Source organism: Felis catus, chromosome C1 (assembly GCF_018350175.1).
Source record: "Felis catus isolate Fca126 chromosome C1, F.catus_Fca126_mat1.0, whole genome shotgun sequence".
Classification (NCBI taxonomy): domain Eukaryota; kingdom Metazoa; phylum Chordata; class Mammalia; order Carnivora; family Felidae; genus Felis; species Felis catus.
In genome coordinates this window covers 98,609,905-98,634,650 of record NC_058375.1, presented here as the reverse complement: position 1 = coordinate 98,634,650, position 24,746 = coordinate 98,609,905, and the positions used below count along the sequence as shown (strand labels likewise).

The 24,746-nt window shown below is 44.6% G+C and overlaps 2 long non-coding RNA genes across 2 annotated transcripts; one reads left to right on the top strand and one right to left on the bottom strand.

Moving 5' to 3' along the window:
• The first annotated feature begins 1,591 nt into the window (after positions 1–1,591).
• On the top strand, positions 1,592–14,056 carry LOC123379370. The gene is made up of 3 exons (XR_006583759.1): positions 1,592–1,879; positions 3,016–3,208; positions 13,735–14,056. It is a non-coding gene; the product is annotated as an uncharacterized LOC123379370 (long non-coding RNA).
• Positions 14,057–23,683: 9,627 nt separating this feature from the next.
• Positions 23,684–24,731, bottom strand: LOC109503113. Its single transcript, XR_002162013.3, has 3 exons — positions 24,354–24,731; positions 24,079–24,144; positions 23,684–23,879 (listed from the first exon to the last, which is right to left on the bottom strand). It is a non-coding gene; the product is annotated as an uncharacterized LOC109503113 (long non-coding RNA).
• Between the last annotated feature and the right edge of the window lie 15 nt (positions 24,732–24,746).

The following is a 24,746-nucleotide window of genomic DNA, read 5'->3' as shown; positions in this document are numbered from 1 at the left end:
CCCATTATCTAAAAATGTCCACTCGGAGTAGGTTCTCCTCCCTTTTTGCAGCTACCTCACCCCTCCATTGTGGAGGTCTTCCCACACTGATCTGACAATGAGCTCTTGTGTCCAGATGTACCGTTGTACCTTCAGTCCCTACCAGGAGAGAGCCTGGACAGGATTAGATCACAGGAGAAGGATGTCTTTGGGCACTCCCAGCCCCTCTCTTTGTGACCTATAAAATTTCAGAAATTGGAGGTTACTATTTCCAGAGATATTTACTCCCCCCCTCCCCCAACTTTCATCGTCCAAAGAAAGAGTTGATCCCTTATTAGATGTCACTAGTTTCCCTCTCTGGATCCCATTTCACTGAAGAAAGTAAGTTTTGGTCAAATCTTTGAATGTGAATTCAGAAGGGATAGGTTTCTCTTCCTCAGAATGAAAAAGGAGAGCAGCGCTTAATCCAAAGGAATACATCTTTAGTTGTGGAGTTTCAGGCAGCAGCACTGGTGTGGAAGATTCTTTGGGCTGGGGAGGGATATTAGAACATTGGTTTGGTTACTGTAACAAAGGCTGAGATGGCAGTGACTTAGTCAAGGCAGAGATTTATCTTTTCCTCTCTTAGCGAGGGTTATCGTCGTGGCCCACAGCATCAGGGGCTGAAGATCTTTCTGTGTTATTGCCCTGCCACCCTCAGGATGTGCCTCCACCTTGCGTTCCGGGCAACCTGTCACAGCTCCAGCTGTCAGATCTGGGCCACTACAGCCAGCAGGCCTGGGAGAGGCAGGTGGGGGCTGGCCCAGGCTTTATAGCGACCCCACTTGGGAGTTGTGTGAGTGGCCTCTTTTCATGTTCTGGAACCTTGTCACAGAGCCATACCTAGCCGCAAGGCAGTTTGGGAAATGGAGTCTTCAGTTGGGTAACCGTGGGTCCATGCAACAATCTGTGACCACAGAGGACACGAAGGACAGATATGGGGTGACAGCTTGCAGTCTCTTCCGTGGGTGGTTTTCCTGCCACCTTTCAGTTCACAGTCCAGTTTTATATCTTTATAAAGAATTTATATCTGACCTTCAAACCCGTCTGTCTCCTCATGGGCAATCTCTCTGAATGCTTCTACCCGCCAATCACTCTGTGCCTACCTTAGAGACCTAGTGACGTTATTGCTGCTGTATTACCCTCATTTCCCACTCCTACATTGGCCACCAAGTCCTGTTGCTTCGGCTGCGGGGTTATCTTCCACATCTGGCCTCTTCGCTCCCTCTGCACCACCACTGCCTTAATTCCGGGTTTCAACCTCTCATTTCATTCCCTTTATTATTAATTTATTCAATATGCAATTGCTGAGCACCTACTCTGTGGCAGGTAACGATATAGGTGCTGGCAGTTAAAAAAAAAATCCTTGGGGCGCCTGGGTGGCGCAGTCGGTTAAGCGTCCGACTTCAGCCAGGTCACGATCTCACGGTCCGGGAGTTCGAGCCCCGCGTCGGGCTCTGGGCTGATGGCTCAGAGCCTGGAGCCTGTTTCCGATTCTGTGTCTCCCTCTCTCTCTGCCCCTCCCCCGTTCATGCTCTGTCTCTCTCTGTCCCAAAAATAAATAAACGTTGAAAAAAAAAATTAAAAAAAAAAAAATCCTTGTCCTTCAGTAGCTCAGAGTATAATAGGAGAGACCAGACCAAAGCAAACCCATGCACAAATGATTGAAGCCAACTATTTCTTCCCCAGGCCAGCACCCACCTAATTCTAATGCCTTCTCTCCACCACTCCAGAGTTACATTCCTTAATGGCTAAAATCAAAAGGACAATAAACAACTAGTGTTGGCGAGGATGTGAAGAAAAAGAAACCCTCATGCGCTGTTGGTGGGGGTGTCAATTGGTCCAGCCACCATGGAAAACGGTACGGAGGGTCCTCAGAATATTAAAAATAGAAGTACCATATGATCCCATAATTCCACTACCGGGTGCTTCCCCAAAGAAAAGGAAAACACTACTTCGAAAAGATATATGCACCCCTAGGTTTACTGTGGCATTATTTACCAAGGCCAAAATCTGGAAGCAACCTAAGTGTCCGTCAATAGATGAATGATTAAGGAAAATGTGGTGTACATAAACAATGGAATATTATATGGCCACAAAAAGAAAGAGAGATCATGCCATTTGAGACAACGTGGTTGGACCTAGAGCGAATCATGCTAAGCGAAAGGAGTCAGCCTGAGAAAGGTGAATACCATATGATTCCACTCATAAGTGGAATCTAATGAATCAATGAACGAAAAGCAGAGTCAGACCTATAAATACAGACCTATGAATACAACGATGCCGCAACAGTAGTCTTATTATTTCCATTTTAAAGATGAGGAGTCAAGGCGCAGGGAAGTTAAATGAGCTGTCCCTAGTCATCCAAGGCAAATGTCATTTTCTGCGTGAAGCTTTTCCAGACATACCCAGGCAGAACTAGTTGCTTTTTGCTTTGTGTTCCCATGACACGGTGTACCGATCTCTATTATTTACCTCGTTGTATGGTAAGTCATCTGTTGACATATTTCTGCTCAGTGGCAGAGAATGCAGTCTCCAGGGCCTGGCACGGCACTTGGCATGGGATAGGCACTCAGTAAAAGCTGCTGTCTGCTGAAGGAACATTTCAGCTCTAGGTAAATGCCTTCTTACCCTTGTGGGCCCATTTTATCAACACCCTCAATAATTTCCCAAAAGGGTCTCTTCTTAATTTTTTAGTATTTCTTTCAGCCAGGATAAGCACCTTACCTGGAAGAAGAGAAGGCGACAAGCAATGCAGTATGAATTCAGGAGCTCTGAGAAAACATGTATTAAAAGTAAATGCCTACCTTACTGGCCCCCTAGAAGCTTCCTGGCCAGAATAACAACTCTTCGATTTCAGGCTTTACCTGCACGCTCCGGGGAAAGATGCAGAAATGAGAAGGGTCGTGGGGAGGAGGGGAGCAACGCTCACCAACCCAGCGCCAGAGGATAGGGGAAGAGTGAGTTCACCTGATTGCGTTTCTCTCATTCTTCCAGGATCTGAGCCTCTGCCCGGCACTGTCATTATTAAGGTCTTCAGGGCAAGAAAACAAAAGCCAGACACCGCTACCTTTCACGGGACTTAGAATCTCAACGTGGCCCTCTTCTCAACCTTGGCAGTTTCTCTCCTTGGTTTTGAAAACTTTTTAAATGGATAGCCCACAAGAATACTGTCTTTTCACATCGTAAGGTGGGTAAGAGATGATCTGGGGTTCCCATTAATGATCAGAAGCTCCGGGGCGCCTGGGTGGCGCAGTCATTAAGCGTCCGACTTCAGCCAGGTCACGATCTCGCGGTCTGTGAGTTTGAGCCCCGCGTCGGGCTCTGGGCTGATGGCTCAGAGCCTGGAGCCTGTTTCCGATTCTGTGTCTCCCTCTCTCTCTGCCCCTCCCCCGTTCATGCTCTGTCTCTCTCTGTCCCAAAAAATAAATAAACGTTGAAAAAAATTAAAATATTAAAAAAAATGATCAGAAGCTCCTTCAAGGTGATGCTGAATGCCATACTTGAGATGATCTTTGTCCCGTCAGAGTATCTGGTACAGTGCATGGTGGCATTGGTCTCCATTCCTGAGGCTAATCAATAAGAAAACGTGAAATGATGTAGAACTGATTCAGTTTATAAGATGTCGCTATCCACTCAGACAGACAGACATACTCCGGTATGATTGAAGTCACTATGAAACCATAATTGTGTATCTTCATACTTAATATAAATTACAAACTCTTTTCATTTTTATATTTTCAATAATGTTGATTGTAAATAACTACCTGTTCTATCCAGAAAAGGAACCATAATTGAGCTATACATTTCCTGATAATTGAACACTTAGGCTGCTTACATTAAAAAGAATTTTTTAAATGTTTATTTATTTTTGAGAAAGAGAGAGAGAGGGAGAGTGCGAGCAGGGAAGGGGCAGAGAGAGAGGGAGACACAGAATCCGAAGCAGGCTCCAGGCTCCGAACTGTCAGCACTGAGCCCGATGCAGGGCTTGAACCCATGAACCATGAGATCGTGACCTGAGCTGAAGTCGGACACTTAACTGACTGAGCCACCCAGGTGCCCCTAGGCTGCTTACATTAAAAAAAATTTTTTTAAATGTTTATTTATTATTGAGAGAGAGAGAGAGACACAGAGCGTGAGCAGGGTGAGCAGGGGGAGACTTAGAATCTGAAGTAGGTTCCAGGCTCTGAGCTGTCAGCACAGACCCAGACGCGGGGCTCAAACTCACAAACTGCGAGATCATGACCTGAGCTGAAGTTGGTCGCTTAACCAACTGGGCCACCCAGGTGCCCCTAGGCTGCTTACATTTTTAAAAATAATTATCAGGTTTCTAAAAAAATGTAAACAAAATGACATTTCATTGCTAAATACTTCAATTTGCATCTGTAAACAATAAGGACTTAATTTTAAGAATGTTAGAACCAGGGGTGCCTGGGTGGCTCAGTGGGTTGAGCATCAGACTTGGCTCAGGTCATGATCTCACGGTCTGTGAGTTTGAGCCCTGCGTTGGGCTCTGTGCTGTCAGCTCAGAGCCTGGAGCCTGTTTCGGATTCTGTGTCTCCCTCTCCCTGACCCTCCCCTGTTCATGATCTGCCTCTCTCTGTCTCAAAAATAAATAAACTTAAAAAAAAATTTTTTTTAAAGGATGTCAAAATCAAAATCATTGCTAACAAAATGAACATTTATTCCTTAATATCTTCTAATACCTGGTCAATATTAAAGTTCCCAATAGCCCCACAATGTCTTTTTACTGTTTGCTCAAACCTAAATCCAAACAAGGTCCACCCACGCATTGCATTTTGTGGTTATGGCTTTTGAGTAGTCCCTTTTAACCTAGAATCCCCTGCCTGGTCCCAATATTTTTCTATTCCATTGACTTGATGGGGAAATTGGGTCAGTTTTCCATTAGACTTTTCTACCTTCTGGATTGCTTTCTGGAAGTGTCATTAAACATTTTCTCCTTATCCTTGCATTTAAATGAAAAGTTGGGTCTTAATCATATTCTTGGTAAAAATACTTCGTAGAGGACCATGTCTCATATTGTATCAGCAGGTACATAATAGAAAATTGTTCGACCAAAAGTGTCGATCTTTAATCTAAAGATCTTTAATCTAATTAAAGATCTTTTGATCTTTAATCTAAAAAAAATTAAAGATAAATTTAACTGATCAGTGAGCTTAGGTAGCAACAGCTTGATCTGTCCATTTTAGAATTGTACATTCCCCCCCCCCCCGCCCCTCCTTTAGACCAACAAGTAATCAATGGGGGAGATGTTCTAGCATCCTACAAATATCTAGTTCTCCCTCAATCTTTACTGTAATGATTTTAGCCTCCACGGCTGAACAGCCCCTAAATCAAATATCTCATCGAGAGTTACAAAATGTCAATTTCTTGTTCTAGTAATTCCTCTAATTTAGTCACTGGAATTCTATTGAGATTCTATTTATTTCTAATTTATTAATGGGAATTCTTCTGTAAAGTAGAGCTTCCCCTTATTAGCTAGAGCTATTTAGTGAGCCTGCATTCCGGTTAATATGGGTATGTAGCAAACCACCCCAGACAGTGGCGTAAAACAAGAATTTTATTATGTTTGTGGATTCTGTGGGCAAAGGAATTCAGACAGGGCACAGTGGGGTGGCGTGTCTCTTTTCTGTGATGTCTGGGCCTCAAGTGAGGAGACGGGAAGGTGTGGATTACTCAGCTATTGGATGCATGATTGATTCAGGAACTCCTTCCCTCCCAAGTTTCTCGGGGCCCAGAATGACTTGAACGCTGAGCTCAGCTGGGACTGTTAACCAGAGTTTGTACATCTGGACCATCTCTGTGGCTTGGGCTTCCTCACAGCATGGTGGCCTCAGGGAATCTGAACTGTTTTACTGAGATGGTCAGGACTTCCGAATTAATGTTCCAGCAGACATGGCAGAAGCCCAGCTGCCTTTTGTGACTTATCCTCAGACTACAAAGCATCACCTTTGGGCACCCAAACCTGCCCAGGTTCAAGGGGAGGGGAAGCAGACACTTTTTTTTTTTTTTTTTTTTTGAGAGAGACAGACAGAGAGACAGAGAGACAGAGGGAGCAAGAGAATCCTAAACAGGCTCCACACTGTCAGCGCAGAGCTCAATGCAAGGCTTGATCTTATGAACTGAGATCATGGCCTGAGCCCAAACCAAGCGTTGGATGCTTGACTGACTGAGCCACCCAGGTGCCCCCAGACCCACCTTGTGATGGGAAAGTGCAATAGTCATGTTGCAGAAGAGCTTGTGGGATGGGAGACCCTGTGGCCACCTCTGGAAAATACAGTCCAGTACAACCTAAAATATAGTTCCTACAGGAAAGGAAAATAAATGTTTAACTCTACCCATTTAATTATCAGTATTTAGAGTAAGAGGCCAGTATAATGGGTATTTTGAATGGTGACAAATTTAGATGTTTTTCTGAGAACTGAGTGTGAGGCTTTCTCATTTTCAATACCATTATTAATACAATGATTTTTTGGTTTTGTTTCATTTTATTTTGTTTTAATAGTGTGTTTCAATCTATTTTTTTTTGTGGCACACAGATTGTCTGGACTTTGGCTTATGAGAGCCTCTTCAAACTGGCTTCTGTGTCCCCTAGACAATACACCACAACCTTTGAGAGCTTCACTGCTTGATCCCATGACCCTGAGATCATGACCTGAGCAGAAATCAAGAGTTAGATGCTCAACCGCCTGAGCTGCCCAGGCACCCCTCCAATCCCCTTCAGTGGTGAATGATATTTAGAAACCAAATCTGGGCACTGAAGATGTTCATTACAGGGGCTGGTGTTGAGCCCAGGGCTTTCCAGTGGACAGAGCAAAGATAGAGCTTTAAATTCTTAAAAAACAAAAGAGTGTGGCATGCGTATGTACATCATTAAATGTCTAAGGTATTTTTTTTTTTTTACTGTTTATTTATTTATTTTGAGAGAGAGCAAGCATGAGCAGAGAGGGACAGAGAGAGACACACACAGAATCCAAAGCAGGCTCCAGGCTCTGAGTTGTCAGCACAGAACCCAACGCGTGGCTCCAACCCACGAACCGTGAGATCGTGACCTGAGTCAAAGTCAGACTGTTACCGGACTGAGCCACCCAGGAGCCCCTGAATGTCTAGGTTTACACTAATATGTGTAGTTCAAGTTTAACTATATAGGATTTTTACCTAATATCTTTCATTTTTCACTTTTATGTCTTTTATACTATCTTGCAGTATAAATCTTACATTATAAAACTATCTTAGAAAACAAAAGCTAGCTTCAAAATGACAGTGCTAATTATCACTTCTAACAATAGGGTGTAACTAAAAGATTTAGATTCCTCGGAAAGTTTTTTGTTGGTGTTATGCTTACTTATTTTAAAATTTTGTCCTTGACGAAATCACACCACGCTTGTAGAGCAAATGTACAGCGAGTCAATGAATGGCCAAAGGTTATGCAGATGAATCCTGCTTCCTTCCTGTCTCTTCACCATGTTCCTTCTCATCCTATAGCAAATATTTTTGTAAGATTTCGATTTATGCTTCCCGTGTTTCTTTTTTTACAAATACAAAAAAAAATATGTATATGTAAAAACGCATTTGTATTTATACCCTCACCTCTCTTTAACCCAACAATAGCACATCATTTGCATTTTTCTGCCTCTTTCTGTTTTCACTTAACAGGATATCCTGAAGATCCCTCCGCGAAACTGCTAGAACTCTTCCCCATCATTTTCACAGCTGCATGCACTCCACTGGGTGGGCTTACCATAGTTTTTAAAAATTTTTTTAAAATAATGTTTATTTATTTTTGAAAGGGGGAGAGAGAGAGAGACAGAGAGAGAGAGAGTGGGGGAGGGGCAGAGAGAGAGGGAAACAGAATCTGAAGCAGGCTCCAGGCTCTGAGCTGTCAGCACAGAGCCCTACGCGGGGCTCGAACTCACCAACTGTGAGATCATGACCTGAGTCGAAGTCCGCTGCTTAACCAACTGAGCCACCCAGGTGCCCCTACCATACTTTATTTAATCAATCCCTGGGTGATGGAGATTCAGGTTGATTTCAATCCTTTAATTTCAAATAAGGCCACCAGTAATGACTTCGTGGGTATGCTATTTTGCATCTGTTTTCACGTCACTGAATCTTTGAGACAGATTCCGAGAACTAGGACCGCCAAGCCCAAGGGTCAGTGCATCTGCCATTTAGCTTGATGTTGCCAACCCCCCTCCAGAGGGGCAATGCCATTGCATTCCTAAAGGCAATGAGGGGAAAATTAGTTCCCCATAGGCTCGTCATCAGAATGTGTTATCAAACTTGTAGATTTTTGCCAATCTGATAGGGGACAAATGGTATCTTGCTGTGCTATTATTTCGCATTGCCGTAATTATGAATGTGCTTGAGCAATTTTAGTATTTTAAAGGCCATTTTTTATTTCCTTCTATGAGTTTTGTTTGTTCATGTCTTTGGCCTAATTCTCTATTGAACTCAGTGCTTTCCCTCTTCCAATACATATAGTGCTGTTTCGCCATGCAAAACAATGGTTTTTCCTTTGGGTCTTCCCGAATTTATCGGTATTTCTTTTTGTTGATTCCGGATTTAAGCCATAACTACAAAGGTTTTCCTCATTCTCAGGTTGTAGGAGTTCATGCATCATTTCTCCACTATTTTTACGTAATAAAAAATGTGACTACTTCCTTATGAACCTGGAAAACTTTCCCTATCATAAATAATGTTTATAAACATCTCCGTGCACCCAACTTTTCTTTCTCCCTGTATTTCAGATGATCTCCTCAGGGTAGAGACCCATAGTGGAATTTCTGGGTCAAAGAGCACAAAACATTTTAAAAATCTTGATACGTAATTCCAAATGAACAATGTCTTAACACCATAGTAAGTGAATTGACAACAAATTCCGAGCCTTGGTTATGGACAAGAGGTTCAATCTGCTCGTCAATTTTCATAATTCAGAGCATGTGCTATAATATGGGACGGTGCAATTCCTTGGAGAACAGCTGCAAAAATGTCCCCTACACCTCAGGAGCCACATGGGTTCTTTTTATCCACTTATATCCTAATTTGCTGACTTGTTTCCTCCATTTTCATATTACTCAGTTCTATCAAAGCCTCAGTTATCTCAGCTTCTATCAAAGCCGTCTATCATACTCAGCAGTTATTTGGGGGTTGCAGGGGTCACCAAGTGTCTTTTGAGGGGCAAGGATTTTTTTTCTCTCTAGCCACATTGCGTGTGTCCACTGCCCAGAAGCCCCTTGGGAGACGTCTCATCATTGCCACTGGGGGGAAGTGTTTTCCATGAGAATGCCCCATCGCAGCCCTGGACTGCCTCCACACTGCTCCCCTGGCCACCCGATGGCTCCTTTCTCTCTGTCCTCAGGGCACTGAAGCTGTGCTCTATTCCTTGCAGACATAAGAAGAATTTATACCTCTGCTGCTCTGCCACCAGAACCCTTAGTGGCTCTGCTTTTGCTGTAGGTTAGAGTCCTTCGAGGAGACCATCCCTTCATTCCTACCTGCATTGTTCATCCTCTCCTTTGCCCTGTCTGTCCACATTATGTTCTGTGAATGCATCACAAAGCCTCCCCATCCAACTCCTCCTGGCTTCCCTGCATGCAAACTCATGCCATAATTGTGGGGAGCTACATCGGTGTCGAGAGCGTGGCTCACTGATGTATCTGATACAACAGACTGAATCTGAATTTTCCTGCTCCCTCTACTGTTTAGTTTGATGGATATGGAGACTATACAGGGTAGACAACCATTTATTCAACTAACACGGATTTACTGAGCGCCTAGGCATTACTCTAGGTACTAAGGATTGGATAAGTAAAGAAAAAAATCCTTTCCTCATGGAACTTGCATTCTAGTGGTGAAGGACAGATAATTAACAATTGTAGAAAATATATTGCAGCAGATGATGGGGGAGGATGTGGCTATTTTAGACAGTGGGTTTTTGAGTCTGTTTATTTATTTTTGAGAGACAAGGAGGGAGGGGCAGAGAGACAGGGAGAGCGAGAATCCCAAGCAGGCTTTGTGATGTCAGAGCAGAGCCTGATGCGGGGCTCAATGTCACGAACCATGAGATGACAACCTGAGCCTAAATCAAGAGCCCGATGCCCGACTGACTGAGCCATCCAGGCACCCCTATTTTAGACAGTGTTAAGAAAGCTTCCAGAGGAAGTGATGAGACACACAGAGACAAAGAGATGCAGATCTCTAGGAGAGAGAGAGAGAGAGAGAGTGTGTGTGTGTGAGGTTGGAAAAACTGTGGGGTACTGAAGGGGCAGCTAGGAGGTTGGTGGGGTGGGCAGAGCAGAGATGGGGGAGAGGGGTTGAAAATGGGGTCAAAGAGGGAGCCAGGGGCCAGTCCCACTGGCCTTGTAAGTAAGCACTGTGGATTTTGTTGCAAGTGTGATAAACAGTCTCTGGAGAGTTTTGAGCAGCAGAGTAATCATCCTACTTACTTTGAAATAAGATTTCTGCAGTTTCTGTGTCGTGAAAAGTGTGAAGGGGGGCAAAGGTGGCCTTAGGGAGACCAGGGACATCACTGTGGTGGCCTCAACTAGATTTACCGGTGCAATTCAGATTTTAAATATTCTGTCCTCTTAGCACTTTAAAGAGTTATTCATTTGTGGGGCACCTGGGTGGCTCAGTTGGTTAAGCGTCTGACTCTTGATTTCAGCTCAGGTCATGATCTCACGGTTTGTGAGTTCGAGCCCCACATCAGGCTCTGCCCTGACAGCGTGGAGCCTGCCTGGGATTCTCTTTCTCCCTCTCTCTCTGCCTCTCCCCCGCTCGTGCTATCACTCTCTCCCAAAATAAAAGAATAAGCATTAAAAAAAAGAAGTTATTCATTTGTCCAGCCAATATTTATTGGGCACCTACCACGTGCCAGACATGCATGTAAAAATAGAAATCTTTGCTTTTGTGGAGCTTTTCATCTTGGTGGCTGGGAGAGACAAACAAAATAAATAAATGGATCCTATGCTCTGTTAGATATGGATAAATTTCGAAGGAGGAAATTAAACCAAGAGGTTAGGAAGTGTGTGCGTGTGTATGCGTGTGTGTGTTCGTGTGGGCACGTGTGCCCGCATGCGCGGAGTAGAGCGGCAGGGGTTAAGGGCTGGTGAGGATGCAAACTTCAGTTCAGATGACTGGAGAAGACCTCACTAAGGACTTGCTTTGAGTGAAGGTCTGAAGGACGTAAGGGACTCACCAGACCATGCAAGGTCTAATTCTTATTTTGAAAACATGGTCATATTGATGGATTCATTCAGCAAATATGTATTGAGCCCCTGCTATGTTGAGTGCTGGGGATAGAAATGTGGGTAAAATTATATGTTCTCTGCCTTCATCAAACTTACATTTCAGGGAAGGGGAAGAATTATCAAACAGTTTTCAAAATAAGAGTAAAATTATGACTGTCCTATGTGGTAAGTTGAAGTACTTGGTTTTATGACAGCATATAATAGGGGGGTTTTGACCCAATCAAAGTCAGGGAAGACTGTTCAGCTGAGGTCTAAAGGATGAATAGGCATTAATTCAACAAAGGGTGTTGCAAGACCACCCTTTCCAGATGGAGTAGACTGTCAAGGCCACCTGGTGGGAGGGAGTATGACATATAAGGACCAAAAGGCCCAGATGTCTGGGGGAGGATGCAGTAAATTTCTGGGTCCGAGATACAGAATGAAGGGGGATGCCTGAGTGGCTTAGTCAGTTGAGTGTCAGAGTCTTGATTTTGGCTCAGGTCATGATCTTGCGGTTCGGGAGTTCAGGCCCCGAGTCGGGCTTTGAGCTGACGATGGGAAGCTCTCTTGGGATTCTCTCTCCCTCCCTCTCTCTCTCTCTCTCTCTGTCAGCCCCTGCTCACTCACTCCCCCCCCCCTCAAAATAAATAAACTTAAAGATATTTATGGTCAAGGAGCACCTGGGTGGCTTAGTCGGTTAAGCGTCCGACTCTTGATTTCAGCTCGGGTCATGATCTTACAGTTCGTGAGATAGAGCCCCACATGGGGCTCTGAGCTGACAGTGCAGAGCCGGCTTGGGATTCACTCTCCCTTTCTTTCTGCCCCTCCCCTGCTCACATACATGCTCTTTCTCTCTCTCCCTTTCAAAAATAAATAAATCAACTTAAAAAAAAGGATACAGGATGAAGAAGTTGTTGATGTGCAAAGCTTGTTTTTTGTTTTTGTCTTTAGTGTGGGATTTATAAATTTGTCTATCTATAAATAGGCTTCCTCACTGAGGCGTGGGACGTGGGAAATCATGAGAAAAGCAAATAGGATTCCATTATCTCTGTGATTAGAACTTATTCTGGTAGAAGTTTAGAGATTAATGCCAAGGACCTAATTTTCCAGGTAGGGTGTGGTGAGGATGAACAAGGGCCAGTAGGAAAGGTGGTTGACTGTAACTTTGTTTTTAAAAAAAATTTTTTAAATGTTTATTTATTTTTGAGAGCAAGCAGAGGAGGGGCAGAGAGAGAGGGAGACACAGAATCCGAAGCAGGTTCCAGGCTCTGAGCTTTCAGCACAGAGCCCGACGTGGGGCTCAAACTCATAAACCGTGAGATCATGACCTGAGCCGAAGTCAGACCCTTAACCGACTGAGCCACCCAGGTGCCCAGGTTGATTGTGAATTTGTAAGAGAGGGAGAGGATGGTTATTTACTTTGGGTGTTAGCCTTATTAACAAACTGCTTTTTGTTGGTTTATAACAGTGTGAGTGTAAGGAGAGTTAGAGAAGATTCATTGTAAGTATGACAAACAAGGTCCTAGCCCTGAGCCTAGGCATCCCAGCAGACAGGGACGATCCAGCAAGCAGTTCTTGTTTGTTTCATATTATTCAATATAAACACAAAATATTATAATGTAACATACAATCTCCTGAAATAAAGTATTTTATAAAGTGTCATATATATATATATATATATATATAAAGTATCATATATAAAGTATTTATAAAGTATCAACCCATTGCCCAACTCTTTAGTTATTTTCACATAAATTTCACTGTTTCTTATTTTTTTTTCAAAAAATTTTTTTAATCTTTATTTATTTTTGAGAGAGAGAGACAGACAGAATGTAAGCAGGGGAGGGGCAGAGAGAGAGGGAGACACAGAATCCAAAGCAGACTCCAGGCTCCGAGCTGTCAGCACAGAGCCCGACGCGGGGTTCGAATCCACAGACCGCTAGATCATGACCTGAGCAGAAGTCGGATGCTCAGCCGACTGAGCGCCCCTTCTCAACTTATTTTTTAAATCCTTTATTCAAATGAAGTCTTATGCATCGTTCAAATATATAAAATAGATGAAGGTGAGCTGCATTAGTAGAAGGAATGAGGGGTCCTGATCTTTCTTTGGCCATCTCCTTGTCCCAATCATGACCTCAGGGCCCCTACATGGAGTTCTAAGGCTCTGTCAAACAGTGTGGAAACCTCAGATCTAACTGATCCTTTCTACCATCTTAGAAAGCTACTGGGTGATTCACTATTACAAAATTCATTCACCTTACTTAGAGCTACTGAAACTTAATTCCTTTATAAATTGGCTTCCATGAAGATCTCCCAGCATTTATCCACTGGGACAGCCATTTATCCACTTAATCTGGGAAGCATAGAGATTCCTTTCCAACTCCCACTTGGTCAGACTTGCACAGTGCCTCTTCTTCCCCAGAACTGGTTCTTAATCATGATTTCCTTGCTTCTTGTCTCCTAGGGCCCCCCAACCAACTGGGCATGGCAGGAAGAATTGTGAAAGACTGGAAATGGGCAAAAATGATGACAGCTTGTCCTGTCTAGGGCACTCTTCCAGGTTATCCCCACCTTTCATTGTCTTTGAGTTTCTTTGAAAGCTCTGTAAATTGTAGAATACTGATAGTAATGCAAATAATTGTTGTGTAGAGAATCCCAAATTATGTCTCCTGGAGATGCACTTGATGGTTGCCCTGTAGATAGAGACCAATTCTGAATTTATTTGTAAATTCATCTCATAGTCTTCATGGTCAATATATGTGTGCACTTTTTGAATGTTCCATTAATTCTCCCGTTGCATCTTATTAGTTTTTAATTTTTTGTTTAACGTTTATTCATCTTTGAGAGACAGAGAGAGACAGAGCAGGAGCGGGGAAGGGGCAGAGAGAGGGAGACACAGAATGCAAAGCCAACTCCAGGCTCCCAGCTGTCAGCACAGAGCCTGACACGGGGCTTGAACCCACGAACCACGAGATCATGACCTGAGCCGAAGTTGGACGCCCAACCGACTGTGCCACCCAGGCGCCCTGAATCTTATTAGTTTTTAATGAGTTAAAAAGTCATTGACAGGGGCGCCTGGGTGGCGCAGTCGGTTGGGCGTCCGACTTCAGCCAGGTCACGATCTCGCGGTCCGTGAGTTCGAGCCCCGCGTCGGGCTCTGGGCTGATGGCTCGGAGCCTGGAGCCTGTTTCCGATTCTGTGTCTCCCTCTCTCTCTGCCCCTCCCCCGTTCATGCTCTGTCTCTCTCTGTCCCAAAAATAAATAAACATTGAAAAAAAAATTTAAATAAAAAAAAAAGTCATTGACATGTGTTTACTTTATATTTATATGAGAATTTTTCTTTTTAGCTTCAAAAAATACATATCCTTTAACAGGCAGTAACTGATGCCTGTCAAACCCACTATGAAAGTTACAAGAGGGCAGTAGACATCTGTTCTGATGCTGCCAGAAGTAGGGGGACAGGGAAGAACTGAACTCTTCTGTTGGAGGGAATTATTTTGTTTTTTATCCTCTCTATTCTCCATCTCCCCTTCTCTTGGTAAGGAAAGTCACTTCCGGTCCCTGTTGGGCCCTCTAGGGGCCTCTCTACCTTCGTCTTCCAGACACTCTATGCTACATCCCTGTCTCTCAACCTTATTGTACTTAACTAAATGTGCAATACACGTGAGATCCAGCAAGTCTGGGCATGTTCAATGACCATAAAGCTGACCATAAGAAGTCCATTTGTGGGGGGGGGGGGAGGGGTGGTTCTAGAAGTCCCTTGGGACAATCCAAATCAAGGGCAGAAAGAAAGAGGCATAATTAACACTACCTAGCAAAAAAAAAAAAAAAAAACCCAAAAAACAAAAAAAAACATTGATCTTGGTATTGGAGGACATTTGAGAGAATAATTCAATATCTGTCACTCGTATTCATCTCCCAGTCCACTCTCCATAAGATTCTGAATTCTAGAAAGGGCAGAGGAGCTGCAAGTAGAAACTGAACAAGCAGTCGAACTTAAAACTCTGTGGGACTTTGGGGCGGAGCATCATAGGCCCTGGACTGCCATCCGGAAGGGAGAAGAAGGTGCCAGTCTTCTCCTATCTCTGACCTTGAGGTTGGTCTTGAGGGCTTCCGTGCTTTAGACGGGATACCCAGAGGAGTAGCAGCCAGGCCCAGAATGGCACTGTTTGCTCCCAGGAAAGTCACTTGGAAATAATCCTGGGGAACTCCAGAAACCAATCCATGTTGGTGGATGCAATAGGTCAGTAACCTGTAGTCTGATCAGACCTAGAAACAGTTTTTCAACGTTTTCTTCCACAAATTTGGGGTTTCTTTGTTTGTTTGTTTTTAAACACTATGACATTGTAGTCACTGAATACAGACTGACACAAATCTCCTTCCATTTAAGTTATGCCTGGTCATCCTAGCTCTGCCGTGTTCACTATGCTCCCTTAAATGTTTTTGGTGAAGATCCTGGTAGTCCTTTATTGCAAAGTGACAGACACCCTGTTCAAACCTGCTTTCGCAAAAGTGGATATGTATTGGCCCAGGTGACTGGAAGGTGGGGGAGCAGAGGTAGAAGGGAGAGGGGGGCTGGCATTCCCACCCACCTGAGTCAAGTAATGTTACGAGTTCCACCACTCTCCACCCAACCCCCAGTTCAGGTTTTCACCGTGGTGACTTTAGTCTCAGGAATGATTGTCCCTCATAAGACAGTCTTTGGCAGCTCAAGACTTTACAGGTTTCCTCCTAGAATTCTTTTTTTTTTTTTAAGTTATTTATTTATTTATTTTGAGAGAGAGAGAGAGTGCATGAGCAGGGGAGGTGCAGAGAGAGAAGGAGAGAGGGCATCCCAAGCAGGCTCTGCACTGGAGCCCAACGCGGGGGCTCTAACTCATGAACCATGAGATCATGACCTGAGCCGAAATCAAAAGTCGGACACTTAACCCACTTCACCGACTGAGCCACCTGGCTGCCCCTCTCCTAGCACTCTTGATCTCAGTAGAGAGACCGTTCCTCCCAGAAGCCACGCATTTTTAGGAATTCCGATTGGTCCCGCTTGATCACATAGCCCACCCTGGATCAGTGAGTGAAGCCCCTAGATAAAGCACTCTGATTGGCCAACTGGGTCACGTGTGCACCCACACATCCACAGAGAAGGTAGTGCTCCATGACTCACCGCCCCATGGGAGCTCTGCAAACACTTTTTTTTTTTTTTTCTTGCTTCCACACCCTAAATGCAACAGTTGGCCATGCTTCGGTCCTTGGTGAGTGTGGATTCTGTAGCCAAACTGCTTTGCCTTGAATTTTAACCCCACCGCTTGTTAGCTGTGTCCCCCTTGGGCAAATTACCCTGGGCTCCAAGTTTCTCACCTGCAAAACCGGGAAAATAGTACCGACATCATAGTATTATTCCAAAGATGAACTGAGGGAATATGTACAAAACTGTGTCTGACACATAGTAAGTGCTGTGTAAGTGCTAACTATCCATCACCACCATCGTCACCATCGTCGTCACCATGCCTCCGGGGTCAGTCGAACAGCCAAGAGCCTAAACTCCCTGTTTTTGAAAGGAAACTCAGAAGGAGAAAGGCAGCCTAGTTCCTACCTCCTAAATAAGGCTTTGAATGTTTCTTTCTCAGAGAAAACATACTGGAGCCACTTTTACCAGCAGATCCACAAGGAATTCAGCACTGGTGCACAGTTGAAGATCAACAGATAGACTATGGTCAGAAGGTTGAGGCATTAGACTTCAAAGAGGATCCCTTCTCATTATGTGAAAATGAATGGCATTTTCTGCATTCGCAAAAGGATAGGTCAGCATCCTAAAAGAACTTGCACGCATCCAGCCCTCCTCCTGATTAGTCACGGCGCTTAAAAATCTGAGAGAGACAAGCATCCTTTGTGGACTTGTACGTTATAGCCCTGTCTGTTAGACTTTGCCACAACTGTGTGCACTTTGAGATACATAAACCCAATTAAAGTGTGTCCGGCTTTGAAAGCAGAGGGGAGATAAGGCCTCTGAGAGCAGCTTTCTCATTTTATGCTCTTTACCAAGCCACTTGACTTTTTGCCACCTCATTCCGGGCAGTTAGATCTTGGGTCACGTGGGTGGGTGACCTACCATGAGGTTAAAAACCCCAGCAAGAGTTGGAAAGCAAGCTCATTAAGAAACAAAAATCACACAGGCACAGGCATGTGAGTATACGTAGGGCCTGTTTCTCCAAAGATGTGTTTTGGGAGTTAGAAGTTCTTGATAGGGCATTTGAGGTGACCAGCTCAGTGTCCATGTCTATTTCCATTTTCTGCAATCAAACCCTGAGAAGTGCCCCTACTCAAAAGCAGAAAATGAGTGAGCTATTTTGGTGACATCCCCTACAAGCAAATACCACTCAGATCCTCAGATATCTGACCATACCGAAAGTCTTCTCTTTGACTTTCTGCCAAGTGTAACAATAACTTTACAGAGTTTTTTCTCCGGAGAGGTGCTTTCAAAAACAAGTAGCTGTCATTTGCTGAGCACCTCTCGCGTAAGCGGCCTATCTTAGCTATCTTAGAAGTTCCGTATCTTCTACTATCTTAGCTATCTTAGAAGTTCCGTATCTTCTACTACAATCAGTAACTGACCACATGAGATAGAGAAATGGAGGAGCTCCTGTTGTCCCAGCTCTCGGTTTGGATATCCTTGGCCAGAGCCCCAGACATACGGACCAGTGAGCAAGGCTCCAGGTGATTCTAGTTCCCGAACTTGGAGCCACAACAGCCCATGCTGAGTGGAGCAGAGCTGAGCTGTCCCTCCCCAGGGCAGGTGGAAGGTTCGTGAACGAAGTACATTTGGTTGTTTTATCCCATTCGATTAGGGGTAGTGTGTGACATTGCGATGGAGAATACGAGTGATGAGGATAAAATTGCTTTACTTACAAGGTGGTTGTGAAGCAGTAAGAATGTACATGAAGTTCATGTACATTTTATTATTTATTTATTTATTTTATTTATTTATTTTTTTGTTCATGTACATTTTAAAGTATTGCACAAACACAGTTATCACAGGACAACGCAGGTAACACACAAATACATCTATGTCCACGTGCCAGAGTTTCCAGCTACGTCCCACAGAGGAGCCGGATTTCTAGATTTGCCGATCTTGACTGGCATCTCTCAGGGGCTCCGGATAGAGTGAAAAGTGAAAGCAGGCCCGAACATTCATGAAGATTCCGGAATATCGTAAACATTTTATAATTAACAAATCAAACATTTTTATAAAAAAAATATAATGGGAGATTTGCAATGTGACCAAAGGATTTATAAAAAAATGAATTCTTAGTGCACCACAGAGAGGCCCAGCCTGGTGATGAGACACCCGCGTGAGGCTGCATGACCCACATCTCTCATTCTGTCAGTATCTCTGTGCCTACGCATACTCATTTGGAAGTGGCGTCCAAAGTCTACATCTGAGGCCATTGTGAATGCGAATCCCGAACAGTTGAGCCAGGCATGTGACAAGCCCCGAGCTGGACACCCTTGGTCTCTGGCAGGCCCATTTCTGATGGTCTGAGCCACTAGGACCATCAGCTCCTGGGTGACTGCGTGGTCCTCTCGGGCTCTGGGGGCTTTTTCATCCTCCTCCCAACCAAGAGACCTCTCTTTCTTTGCTGACCAGGGTCGAGAGAGTTTTTAAAAAAAAAAAAAAAAACACCTTTTTTTTTCCCCCTCCTTTTTTCTTGTTTTTCTCCTTTCCCAGCCTTCCTCCTACCAGGCCTCCAAGATTCCTCTATGAGACGTTGTTTTCTCTCTTCAGCGCCATTTAGTCTCTCTTAGTGTAAACAACAATAGCGACCAGCGCAATTAACACTTGAACGGTAAGCTGCAGCTTGCCGAGCATTTTCACAGACCTCCTCTTATCTCAGCCTCACATCCAACAGATCAGTATTATTCTCATGTAGTTATTATTATAATTTCAAGTTTGCATGGAAAGAACAAGGCTTTTCGAGGTGAAGAGACTTGTCTGAGATCAAATCACCCGCAAGTGGGAAGCCCGGATGCTGATGCAGGTACTGAGCTGACTCCCATCGTCTTTCCACTGTCAAGTTTATCCCTGCGGGTAGACAGAATGGCACCTCTCCTTACACAAGTAATTATCGCGATGGTTGTTGTCATTGTTTATCAGCTTGGGTTCCCTCAATGTGCCTTTGTTTTCTCTTCTGTGAAAATAATTTTATATTTACAGAATAGGATTACATAATGGAAACCTACTGGGAATTAGTACAAATTTTAAATCTCAGTTTACCCACTAGTGCCTGGGTTTTCTATGTGTAAAATATAACAACAACAACAACAATAATACTAATAATAAAATTACTATGGTTACAAACCAATAGTAAAGAACAAAAGTTTATAGTGTTTACTATTTAACAACTTGCAAGGTACTTTCATACACAATATTGCATTTGATCTTCACCCCTTCCCAGTAAACAGTATGCCTGTTTTATGGAACAACTGAACTTCACAGAAGCAAAATGGCTAGTTCACATTCTCTCAACAAATAGAAGTTGCCCTGTGATTTGTACTAAAGGTTTTGGCTTGTTCTCTACCTTTCCTGGTACCTGCAGCATGGCCTGACTCAGGGTGGGAGAGACTATCACTTATTCTGTGTCCGGGGGCAGCGCTGCTGAAACTCCATCATGTACAACAACCACCTGGAGAGCTGTTGAAACAGATTCCTGGGCCCAACCACCCTGATCCAGGAGGTCGGGGATTTAGGACCCTAGCATCTGCATTTCCAACAAGCTTCTAGCTCATGTCGCTACTTGCCGTCTGTGGACAATACTTCGGATAGGGCTGATAGAGCAAAAGTGACTCATCCCTCAAAACTTAGTCCTGTTATCTCTACAGGAGGGTAACAGTAGTACCTACCTCACAGGGTGCAATGAAATTATGTGGGTAAAAGCCCTTTTACACCTGCTGATAATGTATTATGCCAAATATACTTGAAAGTTGAAAGATAACATCAAAAACATTCTTACACAGACCTCAGGGGTGCTATCCACATAATGCTCTATGCACACGGTGCCCATGGGTTTGTGTGACAGGGAGGTATTGGGTAAATGAGAACCCACTCCATTCAGCTCATCGTTAAGAACTTTTAGATGGCATTCCATTCTAAACCCAGTCCACACTCAGGACGCCTACCTCCCCAGTGATAAGGAGCGTAGAGCACAGCTGATTTCCTATCTGTGGCAGCTGGCATCCCGGGAGTGTGATTCCACTCCCCACTTGGGGAACACTGACCAGGCATGGGCAGAAGAGGGGAGGGAAAAGAACCAGGAATCCCACATCCTCACCCCCTGCCATGTGGGCTTCTCTTTTTCCGCACGAGCCTTGGTCAAGCAGCCAGACTGAAGTGCAGAGTTTTTCCTTTTCTTGCTTAGTCTAGTTCAGGAATTACTGGGGACTTGAAAGTGCCAACAAGCGGTCAGCAAAGGGGGAGAGGAGCCAGGGCAAAGGGCCCCTCAAACCACATGTGGGTTCAGCAACCTCTGAGTGAAAGAAAATCAGCCCCATGAGGATTCGCTTACTCCTCAGCTTTGGAGTCAGAGAGTGTCATGTTGCCATCACTGTCACTTATTAGCAGTGTGAATGTATGTGGGTTAATGTACCTCCTTGAGATGCAGTTTCTTTACTGTAAAAGAAGATTAATAATGTCCCAATGCCCAGGGCACTCGGTGGACTGCAGCTATTGGAAGGGCGGGACTACGCCGGCCGACTCCATCTTGTTCTGTGTCCTTCACCTTGACCACACCTCCTCCCCTTGAGTAACCTCCCACTCACCCGTTCAAACTTCCCAATCAAAACAAGCCTGGGCATCTTTGTAACAGGACTCTGACCCTTCCCCAGCCAATCGGCTGAGGCCACGACCCTTCCCCAGCCAATCGGCTGAGGCCACAGCCATTACCTCACCAACTGCCCCTAGACCCCAATAAAACCTTTGTGCTTTTGAAACTCGCTCTCTCTCCCCAGGTATCTCACCGTTGCGTCGGTGCAGGTAGGGGATTGAGCTCGAGCTAGCTCGAATAAAGGCTCTTTTGCTTTTGCATCGGACTCGGCTCCCTGGTGGTCTTTGGGGATCACGAATTCTGGGCATAACACTATCAGCGTCATCGTCGTCATTCACTCAACCAGGATGTACTGTGCACATTATATGTGCCAAACAATATGTTAAGCACTAGCGATATGGAGGTAATAAACACAACACCGTGCCTGTCCTGGAGCAACCCCTAGTCCAGTGTGGGGAGACAGAAATAAGTACAACTCATGTTGTGGGTGTTCGCAATACATGCACAGAGTACACAAATAAGGGAAATTGGCAGAGAGTGTTAAGACCATTCTGCAACTAACAGCTTCCTGATTGCTCGCCCTTCCCTTCCATGTACCACCCACTGCCCCAGTGCTGAGAAGGCTCATCTACATGGATAATTGTCCTAGGTCGATATTCCCTGAGCATCCCTGAACTTCTGCCTGCTGAGCCCTTGCCAGCCCAAATCGACATCTACTGGGGTGAATTTACACTGTCCACTCGGCATGCTGTGTCCACACAAGGCATTTCATTCAGGTTTGGAAAGTTACAGGCTGACGCAGCTCTGGAGGGTTGTTTGACTTTTTTTTTTTTTTAAATGTTTCATTTCTTTCCTTTTAGGATCTGTGCCCTAGTTGTTCTGGGAAACTTGTGACCTCTCTGTGTTTTTAATTGGAAGATGTCATTTTTCCATGGCAACCTATCTTGATGTCCTAAATAGAGAATCTGTAAAATCAGTTTCTCTCTGAAGGGCCACACGGTTGGAATGGGGGGCTGTCCAAGAAGCGCTGATGCCCAGGCCTGGTGGCTCCACCCCTGGGGAAGTTCCCCCACGCAGAGAAACACCACCAGGGTCTCCTGCTACAACAGACCTGTACCACGGTGGGCCCCACCAGGAATTCTCTTGGGTTGGGCTCATAAAACCCAGTTGTTGATGGTTGAAGGGGGAGAATTTGCACTTTCTGATGGCATGGGAACAAAACCATGTCAGCCATGAATTATGGTGTCGCCAGGGCCAAGAACCCATAGGTAATAACATCGAAGCCAGAAAAACATTGATGGGAAACCATTGAAATCAACCCAAGTTCCATGGAGGCCGAATCTGAACTCACCCTTTCACAGCACCTCACCTCCTGAGGGGAATGAATGTCCTCAGGAAATGATGAAGAAAATAGAGGAATTTTGTACCACACTGTGTAAGTCACTGCTGAGGAAACAGTAGTTAAATCACTTGGCAAATAAGTGATCAGTTTCCAATACACGCCCTGATTTTTGTGATTCTGTTTTTCCTTTCTTCTATTTTTTTTTTTTAAAGCATAGTTTCCATTCAGTACGGAATGGGTATGTTGATAAACACATGTTGATAAAACAGAAGTCAACCTGACCATGGAGATTATATTGGTGCATTTTAAAATGAAATGGTAAAATGATATGCCAAGTGTTTCTTCTATACTTGATCTAGGTAGAAGGGTACCAGAGTGACCTACTCATTCTGGATACACGGTGACACCCCAGCAGGTGCTGGGCATCACCACCAACAGCTAACACCTGTTGACTTACTATTTCCAAGAACTGTTCGAGGGCTGTGTACATTTTAACGAAGGATTCATAATCATCATGTCAAGAAGCTTCCCTCATTGACTGCTTATTATGTGACAAGAACTGTGAAAAGTGTCTTCACGTCTAACTAATTTCATATTCACTATTGTTTTCCCCAATTTGAAAACCGGGAAATTGGGATGTAGCGAGGTTGGGTGACTTTCCCAAGGTCACAGTCTGGATATAAAACCAGGCAGCATGGGCTCCAGCATCTGTCTGTACTTGTAACCGCTATAAATACCACTCTTTCTTACCCCGTGTAGGAACGTTCTGGAAACGGACAAGCATGGTTGACGTGCTGAGCTCATTCCCATTTCTGGACCTTGCAGTGACTCTTCCCTCTGCCTGGAATGCCTTCCTTACCTTTGTCTTTGCTTGACTGGCCCCTTCTCATCATTCAGGGCTTGGCTCCGACGTATTTCTTGAAGTGTTCTTCCTGACCCCCATGTCAAAGCAGCCCTCCCCACCTCAAGCCCCAGTTACTAAGTCTCATTTCTTGTTTTGGTTCTTTCAGTGCTTTTCACTGCCAGAAATTGCCCTGTGTTTTATGTGTTGGTTCTCCCCCATGACCGGGATGGAAGCTCCAGGATGATCGAGACCTCACTACCTTGTCCCTGGCTCACAGAAGAGTGTTTGGCACAGTTAGGCACTCAGTGGCTATTTGTTAAATACACGAATGGGGCATACTGTTATTGACTTTCATCTTGAGCACCAGTCATAATGATGATAATGCAGCAGCAGCCACAATACTCACAGGAAATAATAATTAAATGTTTATTATGAGTCATATGCTGGGCCAAATGTTTCTCATCGATTCCTATGAGGTAGATACCATTATTGCCTCCATTTTGCAGAGGAGGAAACTGAGGCTTTGGGTATGCCACGCCGGGGTCATCAGGAGGCTGAGAAACCCTCAGGGACACGACAATACCCATGACAGGAAGAACACAAAGTTCCTGTTGGTGAAGGAAAGAATGAAGCCAGTTGGACCCACCACGGCAAGTCCCCAAAGCCCTGGGGTCTCCGCTTCCTTCTCAGTTAAAGAGGGAAAGTCGAAGCTTTCTGACCAAGAAGTGTCAGGGTCTAGAATGCAGCACGGTACAGTAGACAGGACCCGGGCGCTGGCTTTGGGAATAACTGGGTTTGAATTCTGACCTTGTCCCTTAGCAGCTGTGTAAGTGTGGGCAGCCTCTTGATCTCTTTAAGCCTCGGTTTCTCCACCTGTGAAAAGGGGTAACAGTCTGGACCGGTCTGCTCTGCAGAGATGCCGTGAGGAGCCCACGCGGTAGGTCTGTAAAAGCAGCTAGCACGGTCACTGGCGCATGGTCAACCCTCGAGAGATAGCGCTTTCTCTCCTCCATTCCTGTGCTGCAGCTTATTCAACATTTACCACCCCCCACCAAAAAAAAAAAAAAAAAAAAAAAAACAACCTGGATGTTTGAATTCCGTGTCCTCAGATGAAGCCAAAATCTATAGGTCTGTCTGTAGTCTTTGACCTCATTAAAGGAAGGCTGGAAAGCGAGATTAAAAAAAAAAAAAAAAAAAAGACCAGGAAAAAGATTTCAAGGAAGAAAATAGAAACTTTTTTGACAGGGGGGGAAAAAAATGTGTGGGAGGAGAGGATATTGCAGGAACCACATAACAAGAAGAGCCCCGCTGAGGGGGAAAAAAAATGGTGTCAGTCAAGGATAAGTCATTGAGGACATGGTGTTTCCTCTGCTCCGTTTGGAGCCGGACGCGCTGCGGGGTGAGTCCCCGTGGCGGGCCAACCGCCCTTGGAAGCTGCAGGCCTCCTGGGAGCGGACGGTCACTTCAGAGCGGCC